Below are 13,155 nucleotides of genomic sequence, written 5' to 3'. Positions count from 1 at the left end.
TAAAGTTAGGCCAGAAGGAAGTGAGGAAATCCATTCTGAAGGAGTTTGCTTGGTTCAGTTGGTCATTCCCTAACGCTTTCATTGCTTGATTCTACAAGATACCTCGTCACTCTTGGGGTGAGGGCATTAAGCCAAGGGCCATCAATGTGTCTGTGCGGCAACTCAAGCGGCAAATGGCCAAACTGCGTCCAGGACCTGTCTGACAAGAAATGTTCAGCATAAACTCATGAGGGGTGAGTAAATGTTCATTGTGATGGGGAGCATCTTTCAGACATGAGCACGGACCTCTTCATAGAGGACATTTGGGCATTCACCCAATCTCTGTTCTTTGATGAGAAGGGCAAAGGACCTCATTGTCTTGGTCGCCGTTGTGGTGGATTAGCGACAAGCAATATCAGCCCCTCACAGAGATGGAGTTTCTCGACCAAAGATACCTCCTAGGACAGCACTGAGGAGATATACAGCAATCCTTAGTTCTGCATCGGACATCTGCACCGGCTTATGGGCTACTCTCACGATTCGCCAATGCAGAGCAAGGGGCTCCAGCCCCCTCTTCTTACAGTCTGCTCCCTTTGGCATCTTGGTGTACGAGGGGTGGTGGTGGGGTGTCACCATGGCAGGTGACCAAGGGCGCAAAGGGAATGGATTGCCCCGTAGGGATGTTGATGGTTTCACCTGTGTGGTCCGCGCAGGCGTGCACAAGTGTCATATTCAGCCCTTAGTGCTGTGACATGTCACGGAGTGACTCCGTTGTAAATAGATGCATGCTACAATCATCGCTATTGGCTGCACAATTTTCTTAGACATGTTATTTGCACATCTTACCTAGTTTGGCTGTGCATTATTCTTGTGAATCTCTGAAAATGTTTACATCTGCTGTTTGAATGTTATGATCAACAGGTTTGAGTAAGATTGTTAATAAACATGACCTTTCACCCATGGCGTAGTAGAAGTGTCTTGTCATTGATTCGGATGAGTTGGGGGGGGGCATGGTCCAAACTAGGGTCTCCCCTCACTAACAATAGGGCTCTTTCTGGCTACCACCGCCCTCTCCACCCCCAGCAAGCAGAGTCCTCGCAGGGTTCGGATCCTGGATGGATGAAGACGGCAGCACAGAGATAAAGACATAGTGATGGGTGCAACAACAGGCCTCAAGTGATGTGTGGGAGGGGTGCTCTGGGAGGAGCAGATGCCTCGGGTGATCCCTCAACAACATCGGACCCAAATACCTCAACGACAGAGTATGTTTCCACTTACCCAAGAGGAAACTCCACTCCGCCGACCTCACCCTGGCAGAGGTCCTCCGTATCCGCAGAACCGGCGGGAGATCCTTCCCCTACATCACAGTCAAGACCTGGAACGAGCTCCCTGTTAACATCAGACGCTCCCCGACCCTGCACACGTTCAGGAAGGACCTCAAGACCTGGCTCTTCAACTGATCCGGATCTGCTCCCCCCCACTCCCCGCCAGCGCCTTGAGACCCTCACGGGTGGGTAGCGCGTTCTACAAACCCCGATTGATTGTGATGTGCTGGAGAGGTGCTCTGTGAAGTAAACAGGCCTCGGTCATGTGCAGGAGAACAGCAACGGCAAGGTCTGTGTTGGAGTGGTGCTCTGTGAAGCACAGAGTCCTTGTGTGATGTGTTCTAGAGGTGACCTGTTAATAAAGGGTCGTCACATGATGTGTTCTAGAGGTGAATTTGAGAAGTTCAGCTATCTTGGGTATTGTGTCAAATTGACAGTCATTGAACTTCAGAGGCCCTGGGAGATGTGTTGGAGGGGTGCTCTGTGAAGTGCCGAGGCACTGGGTGATGTGTTGGGAGTGGTTCTCTGTGAAGGTCACAGGCCTCAGGTGACGTGTTGGAGCGGTGCTCTGTGAAGATCGCAGGCCTCAGGTAAGGTGACGTGTTGGAGTGGTGCTCTGTGAAGGTCGCAGACCTCAGGTGACGTGTTGGAGCGGTGCTCTGTGAAGATCGCAGGCCTCAGGTAAGGTGACTTGTTGGAGCAGTGCTCTGTGAAGGTCACAAGCCTCAGGTGACGTGTTGGAGTGGTGATCTGTGAAGGTCACAAGCCTCAGGTGACGTGTTGGAGTGGTGTTCTGTGAAGGTCGCAGACCTCAGGTGACGTGTTGGAGCAGTGCTCTGTGAAGATCACAGGCCTCAGGTAAGGTGACGTGTTGGAGCGGTGCTGTGGGAAGGTCGCAGGCCTCAGCTGACGTGTTGGAGCGGTGCTCTGTGAAGTGCAGAGGCACTGGGTGATGTGTTGGAGGTGCTCTGTGAAGGTCGCAGGCCTTAAGTGATGAGTTGGGGTGGTGCTCTGTGAAGGTCGCAGGCCTCAGGTGGTGTGTTGGAGCGGTGCTCTGTGAAGGTCGCAGGCCTCAGGTGACGTGTTGGAGCAGTGCTCTGTGAAGTGCAGAGGCACTGGGTGATGTGTTGGAGGTGCTCTGTGAAGGTCGCAGGCCTTAGGTGGTGTGTTGGAGCGGTGCTCTGTGAAGGTCGCAGGCCTCAGGTGACGTGTTGGAGCAGTGCTCTGTGAAGTGCAGAGGCACTGGGTGATGTGTTGGAGGTGCTCTGTGAAGGTCGCAGGCCTTAGGTGGTGTGTTGGAGCGGTGCTCTGTGAAGGTCGCAGGCCTCAGGTGACGTGTTGGAGCAGTGCTCTGTGAAGTGCAAAGGCACTGGGTGATGTGTTGGAGGTGCTCTGTGAAGTGCAGAGGCACTGGGTGATGTGTTGGAGCGGTGCTCTGTGAATGTCGCAGGCCTCAGGTGATGTGTTGAAGCGGTGCTCTGTGAAGGTCGCAGGCCTCCGGTGACGTGTTGGAGCGGTGCTCTGTAAAGGTCGCAGGCCTGAGGTGATGAGTTAGGGTGGTGCTCTGTGAAGGTCGCAGGCCTGAGTTCACTTGTTTGGGAAGTGTTCTTTAAAGTTCAGAGGTCACATGCGATGTGTTGGAGAGGCGCTCTGTGAAGGTCGCAGGCCTTAGGTGAGGTGACGTGTTGGAGTGGTGCTCTGTGAAGGTCGCAGGCCTCAGGTGACGTGTTTGAGTGTTCTTTGAAGTTCAGAGGTCTCATGCGATGTGTTGGAGCAGTGCTCTGTGAAGTTCGGCAGCCCTGTGGGATGTGTTGTAGAGGGGCTTTGTAAACTTCAGAGGCCTGGGGTGATGGCCTATCTAAGTGTTCTGTGACGTTCAGCTTCCTTGGGTGATGCTTTAAATTAGCAAAGAGTGAAGTGCAGGGGCCTGGGTGATGTGTTGGAGGGGTGCTCTGTGAAGTGCCGAGGCCCTGGGTGAAGTGTTTGTGAGGTGCTCTGTGAGTGCCCAGGCCCTGGGTGATGTGTACGGGAGCTGCTCTGAGAGTGTAGAGGTCAAGGGTGATGTGCACGGGAGCTGCTCTGAGAGTGCAGAGGCCCTGTGTGATGGGTTTGTGAGCTGCTCTGTGAGTGCAGAGGCCCTGTGTGGTGTGTACAGGAGCTGCTCTGAGCGTGCAGAGGCCCTGTGTGGCGTGTACAGGAGCTGCTCTGAGCGTGCAGAGGCCCTGTGTGATGTGCACGGGAGCTGCTCGGTGAGTGCAGAGGCCCTGTGTGATGTGTACAGGAGCTGCTCTGAGCGTGCAGAGGCCCTGTGTGGTGTGTACAGGAGCTGCTCTGAGCGTGCAGAGGCCCTGTGTGGTGTGTACAGGAGCTGCTCTGAGCGTGCAGAGGCCCTGTGTGATGTGCACGGGAGCTGCTCGGTGAGTGCAGAGGCCCTGTGTGGTGTGCACGGGAGCTGCTCTGAGCGTGCAGAGGCCCTGTGTGGTGTGTACGGTGTGAGAAGTTGGCCTGATATGTAATGCTCACTATTCTAGTGATCACTGTGTATCATTCCAACGACCCTTATTGCTGATTGGTTGTAAGTCAACCTTATAGACCAGCTATCCTAGTAGTGTGGATACGAGCAGTCTTAGGCTAAACTCTAGAGGGCGTGTTAAGCCAGCTGTTTACCATCACATATACCCCTTGTACACCAAGTGAAAGGACTCCACACAAGTTGTTATGAAAATAAAGGATATTTATTTATAACAAGACTACCCTGGCTCTTTATGAGTCAGGGAGCTAAGCACAATACAAAACTCTTAGGAAAATACTTCTGGTTGCACAATTTACACAAATGCCCGAGGGCACGAAACCATTACACTGCAAGTGGAAGGGGAGAGGGTAGAAAGTCTAAGGTTACTGATTCCGGAGTGATCCGATCAGCGGGACTAAACGAAAGAGGAACTGGACACTTGTAAAGCGAACCTACGATGGAGCACCGAAATGCTCGAGTTACCTAGCCCAGAGGCTGCGGCTGTGGAAGGTTCGGCGAGATGTCGGAAGTCCTCGTTGTAGTCTCAGGAGCCTGAAAGAAGAAGTTGCTGGCAGGCGACCAGTGTCGATGTTCAGCGAGATCCAAGCCTGGATCGGTGATGAAGGAAACCTGAAAGCAGAGGGGACTCAGTTCTCAACCGCAAGCCAGCGATCGTGTGGGTACCAGGAGGGTACCGGCTGAAGTCATCTCGACCAGGTGAGTGGGTGACGTCGGACTCGGCTGTTCCTTGGACCAGGAGGCGCGGCGGCGACCAGGATGGAGGGCGAGGTGTCCCACGAAGGTGTCTGCTGTCGATGATGCTGGGCCCAGGAATGGGGCAGCGGATCTTGGCAGTGGCAAACCCACGCGGTGGAGTCAAGATGGCGTCTGGAGTGGACCAGGAGGGTCCGTGGTACTCCTCTGTTGAAGGGGAGCAAGAGCCAGTCTGGAGCAACCAGACTAGTGATGAAAACAATCGTGCTGCGTCGTGAAGAGGGCCACACGCCGGTCGGCAAGTGGTCGAACAACACGGTGAACAGCAAGGAGCGGAAGGGCCCCCACGCAGATCTCGTGGATGCTGGGGAGGCAGACTTCGGTGCTGGAGCTGCTCAGGGTTAGGGCTTCTCAAACCCTAGGTGCACTCACTCGAGGGTCCCTCGGTGGGCGTGCTAGATAAGCGTCGTGCAGGTTCTGAAGATGGCCGGTCCCGCAAGTCTCGTCACACCTACGACTCACAGCTGGGCTGATGATGTAGGTAGAGGTCAGAGATGGCAGGGACTCGGGTCTCGTCGAGCTGGGAAGTCTTGATCCGTGGGAGAGACGTACAGCAAACCGCAAGCGCTTAGGTGGTGCCTGCTGGTGCAGGGTGGCTACTCCTTAGCCACAAGGGAGAGTCTTCAGAAATCGTCAAGAGTTCCTTTCGTGGAAAGTAGTTCAAGATTCAGAATTATCCGATTATCCAATTTGGGAAGGGGACTCGCTCCTACCTTTATTCTAAGAAAAGGGGCTGGCCCGTGACTAGGTTCTACCTATGGGTGGAGCCAGGAGGGGGGTGGTTACACCCCTATCCTTTGTCCGGCTTCGCCCCAGCTCAGGGGCTGGTGCGCCCCCGAAGCTGGTTTGAGCCGGGCTATGCACAGTGAGCACCGGGGTGCCACTTGCAGTCACCTTCCTTTCAGCCCTGCCTACCTGGGATACACAAACCCTGTCTGGGATGGTGCTAACACCGCCCTCGACAGGAAACCCTTTGTCCAAGCTCCCCTCGCTGGAAGGTCTCACAGCAGCAGGAGGTCAGACTTGTGTCTGGTGGCAGCATCCATTTTGTGATGCTGAGGCTTGAGTCAACTTTAACCGGGGTTCAGGGTTACTTCCATGTCATGCCCCTCTAAAAGGGGGGAATGCTAACCCCGTTGCCAGAACTGGCGAGGGGTTCGTATTCCAATTCGTATGACACCTTACTCGACATGTGTAGGTGATGCGATGCCAAAGTTAGCAAATAACCGCGAGGATTATAATGCATTTAAAAGTAGTTGGCCCGCGTCACCATGGAACGGCTATTAGGACTTGGTTCCGCAAGCCGTGGACGGGCTCGGCTCGCGCCAGAGCACCGTCCCACATGATTCCCTGCACTCTGCCTTCAGGATTGATAAGGCCTGCCATAGGAGTGACTGATAGGAATCCATGTGTCCATCTTAGGGTTAGGTGTAGGAATACTACACCTATAGCAGCGGGTGATTACACCACGTTGCCCCAGCTGTCGTGCAGCCAGTTGTGTCAGATTTGGGCGGCCATTCCAGGGGTGGCATAATACATGCTGCAGCCCCTGGTGGGCCCTGGGTACACCGATGCCCTGGATACCTGTGGTATGCTGAGACAGGGACTGACAAGGCGGCCCAGTTCCAATTAGTGGATGCACCTAATGTACATGTGTGTTAATTTTAGGGAGAGAACAGCAGATAGGCTGGGGTCCTGGATAGCAGGATCCCAGCCAGACTAGTCAAAAACCACTCAAATACCAGGCAAAAAGTTGGGGGCAACCATTAGTCAGATTCCACTCTCCTACATACGGGAGCTGCTCTGTGAGTGCAGAGGCCCTGTGTGGTGTGTACGGGAGCTGCTCTGAGCGTGCAGAGGCCCTGTGTGGTGTGTACGGGAGCTGCTCTGAGCGTGCAGAGGCCCTGTGTGGTGTGTACAGGAGCTGCTCTGAGCGTGCAGAGGCCCTGTGTGATGTGCACGGGAGCTGCTCGGTGAGTGCAGAGGCCCTGTGTGATGTGCACGGGAGCTGCTCTGAGCGTGCAGAGGCCCTGTGTGGTGTGTACGGGAGCTGCTCGGTGAGTGCAGAGGCCCTGTGTGGTGTGTACGGGAGCTGCTCTTAGCGTGCAGAGGCCCTGTGTGGTGTGTACGGGAGCTGCTCTGAGCATGCAGAGGCCTTGTGTGATGTGCACGGGAGCTGCTCGGTGAGTGCAGAGGCCCTGTGTGATGTGTACAGGAGCTGCTCTGAGCGTGCAGAGGCCCTGTGTGGTGTGTACAGGAGCTGCTCTGAGCGTGCAGAGGCCCTGTGTGGTGTGTACAGGACCTGCTCTGAGCGTGCAGAGGCCCTGTGTGATGTGCACGGGAGCTGCTCGGTGAGTGCAGAGGCCCTGTGTGGTGTGTACGGGAGCTGCTCGGTGAGTGCAGAGGCCCTGTGTGATGTGCACGGGAGCTGCTCTGGGAGTGCAGTGGCCCTGGGTGATGTGTACGGGAGCTGCTCGGTGAGTGCAGAGGTCCTGTGTGATGTGCACGGGAGCTGCTCTGGGAGTGCAGTGGCCCTGGGTGATGTGCACGGGAGCTGCTCTGAGCGTGCAGAGGCCCTGTGTGGTGTGTACGGGAGCTGCTCTGTGAGTGCAGAGGCCCTGTGTGGTGTGTACGGGAGCTGCTCTGAGCGTGCAGAGGCCCTGTGTGGTGTGTACGGGAGCTGCTCTGAGCGTGCAGAGGCCCTGTTTGGTGTGTACGGGAGCTGCTCTGAGCGTGCAGAGGCCGTGTGTGGTGTGTACAGGAGCTGCTCTGAGCGTGCAGAGGCCCTGTGTGATGTGCACGGGAGCTGCTCGGTGAGTGCAGAGGCCCTGTGTGGTGTGTACGGGAGCTGCTCTGAGCGTGCAGAGGCCGTGTGTGGTGTGTACAGGAGCTGCTCTGAGCGTGCCTGGGTGATGTGCACGGGAGCTGCTCTCGGAGTGCAGAGGCCCTTTGTGATGTGCACGGGAGCTGCTCGGTGAGTGCAGAGGCCCTGTGTGATGTGCACGGGAGCTGCTCTGAGCGTGCAGAGGCCCTGTGTGGTGTGTACGGGAGCTGCTCTGTGAGTGCAGAGGCCCTGTGTGATGTGCACGGGAGCTGCTCGGTGAGTGCAGAGGCCCTGTGTGGTGTGTACGGGAGCTGCTCTGAGCGTGCAGAGGCCCTGTGTGATGTGCACGGGAGCTGCTCTGAGCGTGCAGAGGCCCTGTGTGATGTGCACGGGAGCCGCTCGGTGAGTGCAGAGGCCCTGTGTGGTGTGTACGGGAGCTGCTCGGTGAGTGCAGAGGCCCTGTGTGGTGTGCACGGGAGCTGCTCTGAGCGTGCAGAGGCCCTGTGTGATGTGCACGGGAGCCGCTCGGTGAGTGCAGAGGCCCTGTGTGGTGTGTACGGGAGCTGCTCTGAGCGTGCAGAGGCCCTGTGTGATGTGCACGGGAGCTGCTCTGAGCGTGCAGAGGCCCTGTGTGATGTGTACAGGAGCTGCTCGGTGAGTGCAGAGGCCCTGTGTGGTGTGTACGGGAGCTGCTCTGTGAGTGCAGAGGCCACTGTGTGGTGTGTACAGGAGCTGCTCTGAGCGTGCCTGGGTGATGTGCACGGGAGCTGCTCTGGGAGTGCAGAGGCCCTGAGTGGTGTGTACGGGAGCTGCTCTGTGAGTGCAGAGGCCACTGTGTGGTGTGTACAGGAGCTGCTCTGAGCGTGCAGAGGCCCTGGGTGATGTGCACAGGAGCTGCTCTGGGAGTGCAGTGGCCCTGGGTGATGTGTACGGGAGCTGCTCTGTGATGCAGAGGCCCTGTGTGATGTGCACGGGAGCTGCTCGGTGAGTGCAGAGGCCCTGTGTGATGTGCACGGGAGCTGCTCTGTGAGTGCAGAGGCCCTGTGTGGTGTGTACAGGAGCTGCTCTGGGAGTGCAGTGGCCCTGGGTGATGTGTACGGGAGCTGCTCTGTGAGTGCAGAGGCCCTGGGTGATGTGCACGGGAGCTGCTCGGTGAGTGCAGAGGCCCTGTGTGATGTGCACGGGAGCTGCTCGGTGAGTGCAGAGGCCCTGTGTGATGTGCACGGGAGCTGCTCGGTGAGTGCAGAGGCCCTGGGTGATGTGCACGGGAGCTGCTCGGTGAGTGCATACATCCTGGTTGATGTGTGCGGGAGCTGCTCTGTGAAGCTCAGAAGCCCTGGGTAGCGTGTTGGGGAGGTGCCCTGCGAAGTGCAGAAGCCATGCTGGGTGATGTGTTGGAGGGACGCTCTGTGAAGTGCAGAGGTCCCGGGTGATGTGTTGGGGACGTGCTCTCTGAGAGCAGAAGCCCTGTGTGGTATGTTGGAGGGGTGGTCTGTGCAGAGCAGGCGCCCTGGATGATGTGTTGGAGGGGTGCTCTGTGAAGCTCAGAGACGTCGGTGATGTGTTGCAGAAGTGCATGTGTTGGAGGGGTTTCTGAAGTGCAGACGCCCTGTGTGATGTGTTGGAGGGGTGCTCTGTGAAGCTCAGAGACGTCATTGATGTGTTGCAGAGGTGTCTGAAGTTCAGGGGCCCTGCCCCGGTGATGTCTAAAGTTAAGTGACTCCATGACCTCTGCGCTGCGCTCTCTGATCTCATCCTTGTGGTCTCCTGCCACCGATAGTGCATTAACGCTTATATCTTGTTAACTGGCAGAGAAGAGAGCGCTTCTTCTGTTATCAGATTCACGACCTCAGCGACGACAGTTTGAGTTCTCAAAAGATACTGACTGCCGGATGTCTCTAACTGTACAAAACGTCGGAGCACTAACTCTTGCTACAAAATTAAACACCGGCACATTTTTTCCAACTTTGTTACTTTAATTCTGTGATCTAAATCTTCACAGTTTAAGTTAAAATGACAAGATTGTCAACAAGCTGTCGTGGAAGCCTAGAAATGTTTATGTTACCCAACTCAGCGCGAGCTTTTCACTAATTGACGAGTCTTGGCGAACCCGCCCAGCAGAGCCCCAGACAGGCAGTGCCTGGTGCGGGTGACCTCTGGCTTCAGGGCACTCTGGAGAAATGAAGTGCTCTGTACATGCAAATAACACGTCAAAACAAGGCGCCGGCGAAATTGCTTTAAAAAAATGCCGAAGGTAATCCGCGTAATTGCTGCCATTTTGCATTACGTATTTTACACCGCATTCGGTAAAACTACGCCACATGGTATAACTGGGGTTGATCACGTACACCTCGGACAGCGGGAACGTCAAAACAACGCAAACGGACAGAACGAGGCCGGTTTTTATTTGCGCCACTTTTTTTTGGCACTATTTTTTAGCATATAGTGCATCCACGGCGCAGATTTACAAGCCCCTCGCGCCACTTTTGCGTCACTTTTCCAATGTTAAAAGTGACGCAAAAGTGGCGCAACGGGCTTGTAAATCTGCCCCCACATGTCTAGAATTGACGTAAGGACACATTTTGCACTAAAATATATTAATATTTGCAAGATACAGGGGCAAAACACTCTTTTTCAAACACAGATCAAATATCTTATACACTGGTGACCGTCGCAGGGCAGCACATGCAACACGTGTTGCACCTGTTAAAGCAGGGGGTCACTACGGGTGTGGGGGCTCGGTAAGAGGAGTGACTGCACATGTTTTTCCTCTCATTGTGTCTCTGCTAGCATTGTTTCCTGGGAAACAATGTATTTTTAGTAGGTTTTTTTCTCCCCCAAGGAGTGTTAAGGTTAGCCCAGTAGCAGTGAGCCATTCCTGTTTTTGCATTTGGAAGCCTATGTCTGCCCTCCCACCCACAGGGCTGGCTAAGCCTCAAGAAAAAAGGTAGAAAGTGAGGATCAAAATGCTATTTTGCATTTCACTGATCTGTCAAGTGCTCTACGCTGCGGCATATCCACCACTCCTCGCTTTTTAGCCAACAGCATGTTGCATTGTGGGACTTGTATTTTTGCCATACCACTTAATTTCAAGTCCCAGAATGCAAAGTAAAGCGCCAGAACTGGCCTAAGGTACTACACGTGACACAAACCCACCTGTCCGGTATGTTTTAAAATGTAACAAACACATTTGGTGTATTTGAAAATCTGCTTGTTTCACTCACAAAACCAAAAGTAAACTCTGCTCACATGTTTTGTGAGCGTTCAATCTTACACTCACAATATGCATTAAAACAAGTATTGGCAATATGAGTTGTTTTGTCTGTAGCAGGGGGGCTTGCATGGCTCAGGAGTGGGGGTACGGGCGCAGGGGGCTGCAAGGGAGCGGGCCACGGCGGAAGGGGCCACGGGGGGGGGGGTGTCACGGGGGGAGGAGGGGGAATTAAAACAAAACTTAAACTTACCTTTAGGCCGGGTCCCGCGTCTCTCCTCCTGCTCTCCGACTCCAGGAACAGGAAGCAGGCAGCCAGGCTCCCTTCCCTAAGCCAATCACTACGCTGCACTGCAGCGTTGTGATTTGTCACGGCGCTCAGCCAGGTGCTGGAGGGATGGGCATGTTCTCCATGCAGGCTGTAATGCAGCATGCATGGAGAACGGGGAAAGTGCGCATGACTGTTTTGAGCGGCCCAAGAGGGCTGACCAAACAGTCATTGCGCACTTAGGAGTAGGCAAACCGCTCCTCCCCTGCTCCCAGAGCAGAGCAGCCTCACCCACCCAACTGCAATGCAGACGGACACACCCTTAAAATGATAACTAAGTTATTATCATTTTATGTTTCTAAAGTTGGCACTCCTGTGCTAGGTGCTCAGGTGAATAATACCGGAACTGCGGTAAATGTTTGTGGGCAGCTAGAGCTAAATGATGTTGCACTTTCTTGTTGAATATTTCTGGGTGTTGAAGATGAATGATTCTAGTTTTTATGTTGTGAATAAGGCTCCCTGTTTGCCGTTTTTACTGATTTTTACAGATAAATACAGAAAGAAAACATTGATTTTCTTGTCTGTATTTATTTTTAAATGTGGATAAAAACGGAAATTGGGTTGTTTTTTGAGTAATTCTAAACAAGGTCTGCCATAACTGCCAGGCCAATAGATGTGTGGATTAATAGATAATGGAGTTAAAAAAGAAATGACTTTTAGTAAAGAGGCTTTAACAGCTATAGAAATGCACAAGGTTGATACTGAACTGTGCATACTTTCATATAAGTGAACTGATTTATCTTCTGCGGGTGTTCACAACACTGAAATCTGGCAGACATTCAAGCAAAAGTGCATATTTATCAGTTAAATAAATGTGGAAATATACTAATTTCACTTAATTTTTTCACAAAACCAAAAATAAATACGGGCAAATACAGATAGCATTTGCAAAAAATAAATATGGATAAATACAGACGGAAATGGCAAAAAAATAAATACCATACAACCGGAAGCCCTAGTTGTGAATAATCATTGACGCGGTTGCTAATTCATTCAATATGTTGTTGCAGAATATATCTAGGTGTTTGGGGTGAATGACTGGGGCTCTGGTGGGAAATGATTGTGGGCTCTGACAGTAAATGATTGTGGGCAATGGCGATGAAGGATACAGACTCTGGTAGTGAATTGGCACCTTGTGGTCATTGATTCCGAGCTCTTGCTGTGAATGATTTTAGGATGCTTTGAAGTGATATTTGTGGGTGCCATGGTGGGTAATTCCAAGCGTTACTGGTGATTGACTTTGTACTGAGGTCGTGAACTATCATGGTGGCTTTAGTTTACATTTTCTGGGAGCTAGTGAATGTGGTGAATGATTCTAGCAGACGGAGGAGTTGGATTCTGGATGCTCTGGTAAACAATTCTGGCAACTCACTATTAGTGATTTGAGATCTTGCAGGGAACGATTCCGGGCACCCTACAACACACACTATGTGACTGGATCACATAGGGTAGGGACAACTAATGTGGATTCTCAGTTCCTGAAGGAGGCCATGGACCCGTTCTAGGTTCATTGTTGTGGCTGAAACATGTTGACCAGTGGTTGTAGAGATTAGTAACTTTCCTGTATGTCCAGTGTTCTCTTTTAATCTTGCTGGGCAAATTTAGTAAAGTCTTGATTGTTGACCTCAGGGAATTTTACTCAACAGTTACAATCGCATCCTAGCCACATTGCTGTTAAAATCCTCCTTTAATTTAGATAGCGAAAAGAACTCTGATATTTGAAGCCCATTCGGACAGATACGATGTCTTCTCTAATTGAGGATGGAACTCAATGACTAACCATGCCACCATTGGTTGGGGAAGGGTCCATGCCCTAAATATTTTTGAATGGATCATTCGATTTTCTATCTCCATCCTATCGGGTATGCATTGCAAACCTAAAATCCTCCTGGCCCCCTCCTTTCTTTTGTATGTTTCTTCAGTTTGTCGATCATGCTAATCTCCTTCCGTATCAGCCGCTCCGCTACCAGGAAGTGGTGTGGGTGGGTCCCCTCATACTTCCCTTATCCTGAGTCAGCGCTCTAGCATGACGCGGATCATTTCCGGTTGACAGGGGATCGAATGAAACTCTGGCACCCACAACAGTGCGAGCAATGATTGAAGAACAGCTTATCAATGTCTGTGGAACATATCAAACCGGTTCAGGGGGGTGCTGCTCAGATCTCATGATCACCACTTTGTACAGAAGTCTTGGATTTTAAC

At 52.9% G+C, this 13,155-nt stretch overlaps 1 long non-coding RNA gene across 2 annotated transcripts in view; it reads right to left on the bottom strand.

Annotated features, from left to right (window-relative positions):
* Positions 1 to 13,155, bottom strand: part of LOC146772695 (uncharacterized) — a 298,817-nt gene that overhangs the window by 214,019 nt on the left and 71,643 nt on the right. The gene's annotated exons all lie outside the window — the stretch shown is intronic.

This window comes from Triturus cristatus, chromosome 12 (genome assembly GCF_964204655.1).
Source record: "Triturus cristatus chromosome 12, aTriCri1.1, whole genome shotgun sequence".
Taxonomy (NCBI): Eukaryota; Metazoa; Chordata; class Amphibia; order Caudata; family Salamandridae; genus Triturus; species Triturus cristatus.
The sequence above is the reverse complement of the archived record's forward strand: the minus strand, read 5'-3'. Positions and strand labels throughout refer to the sequence as shown.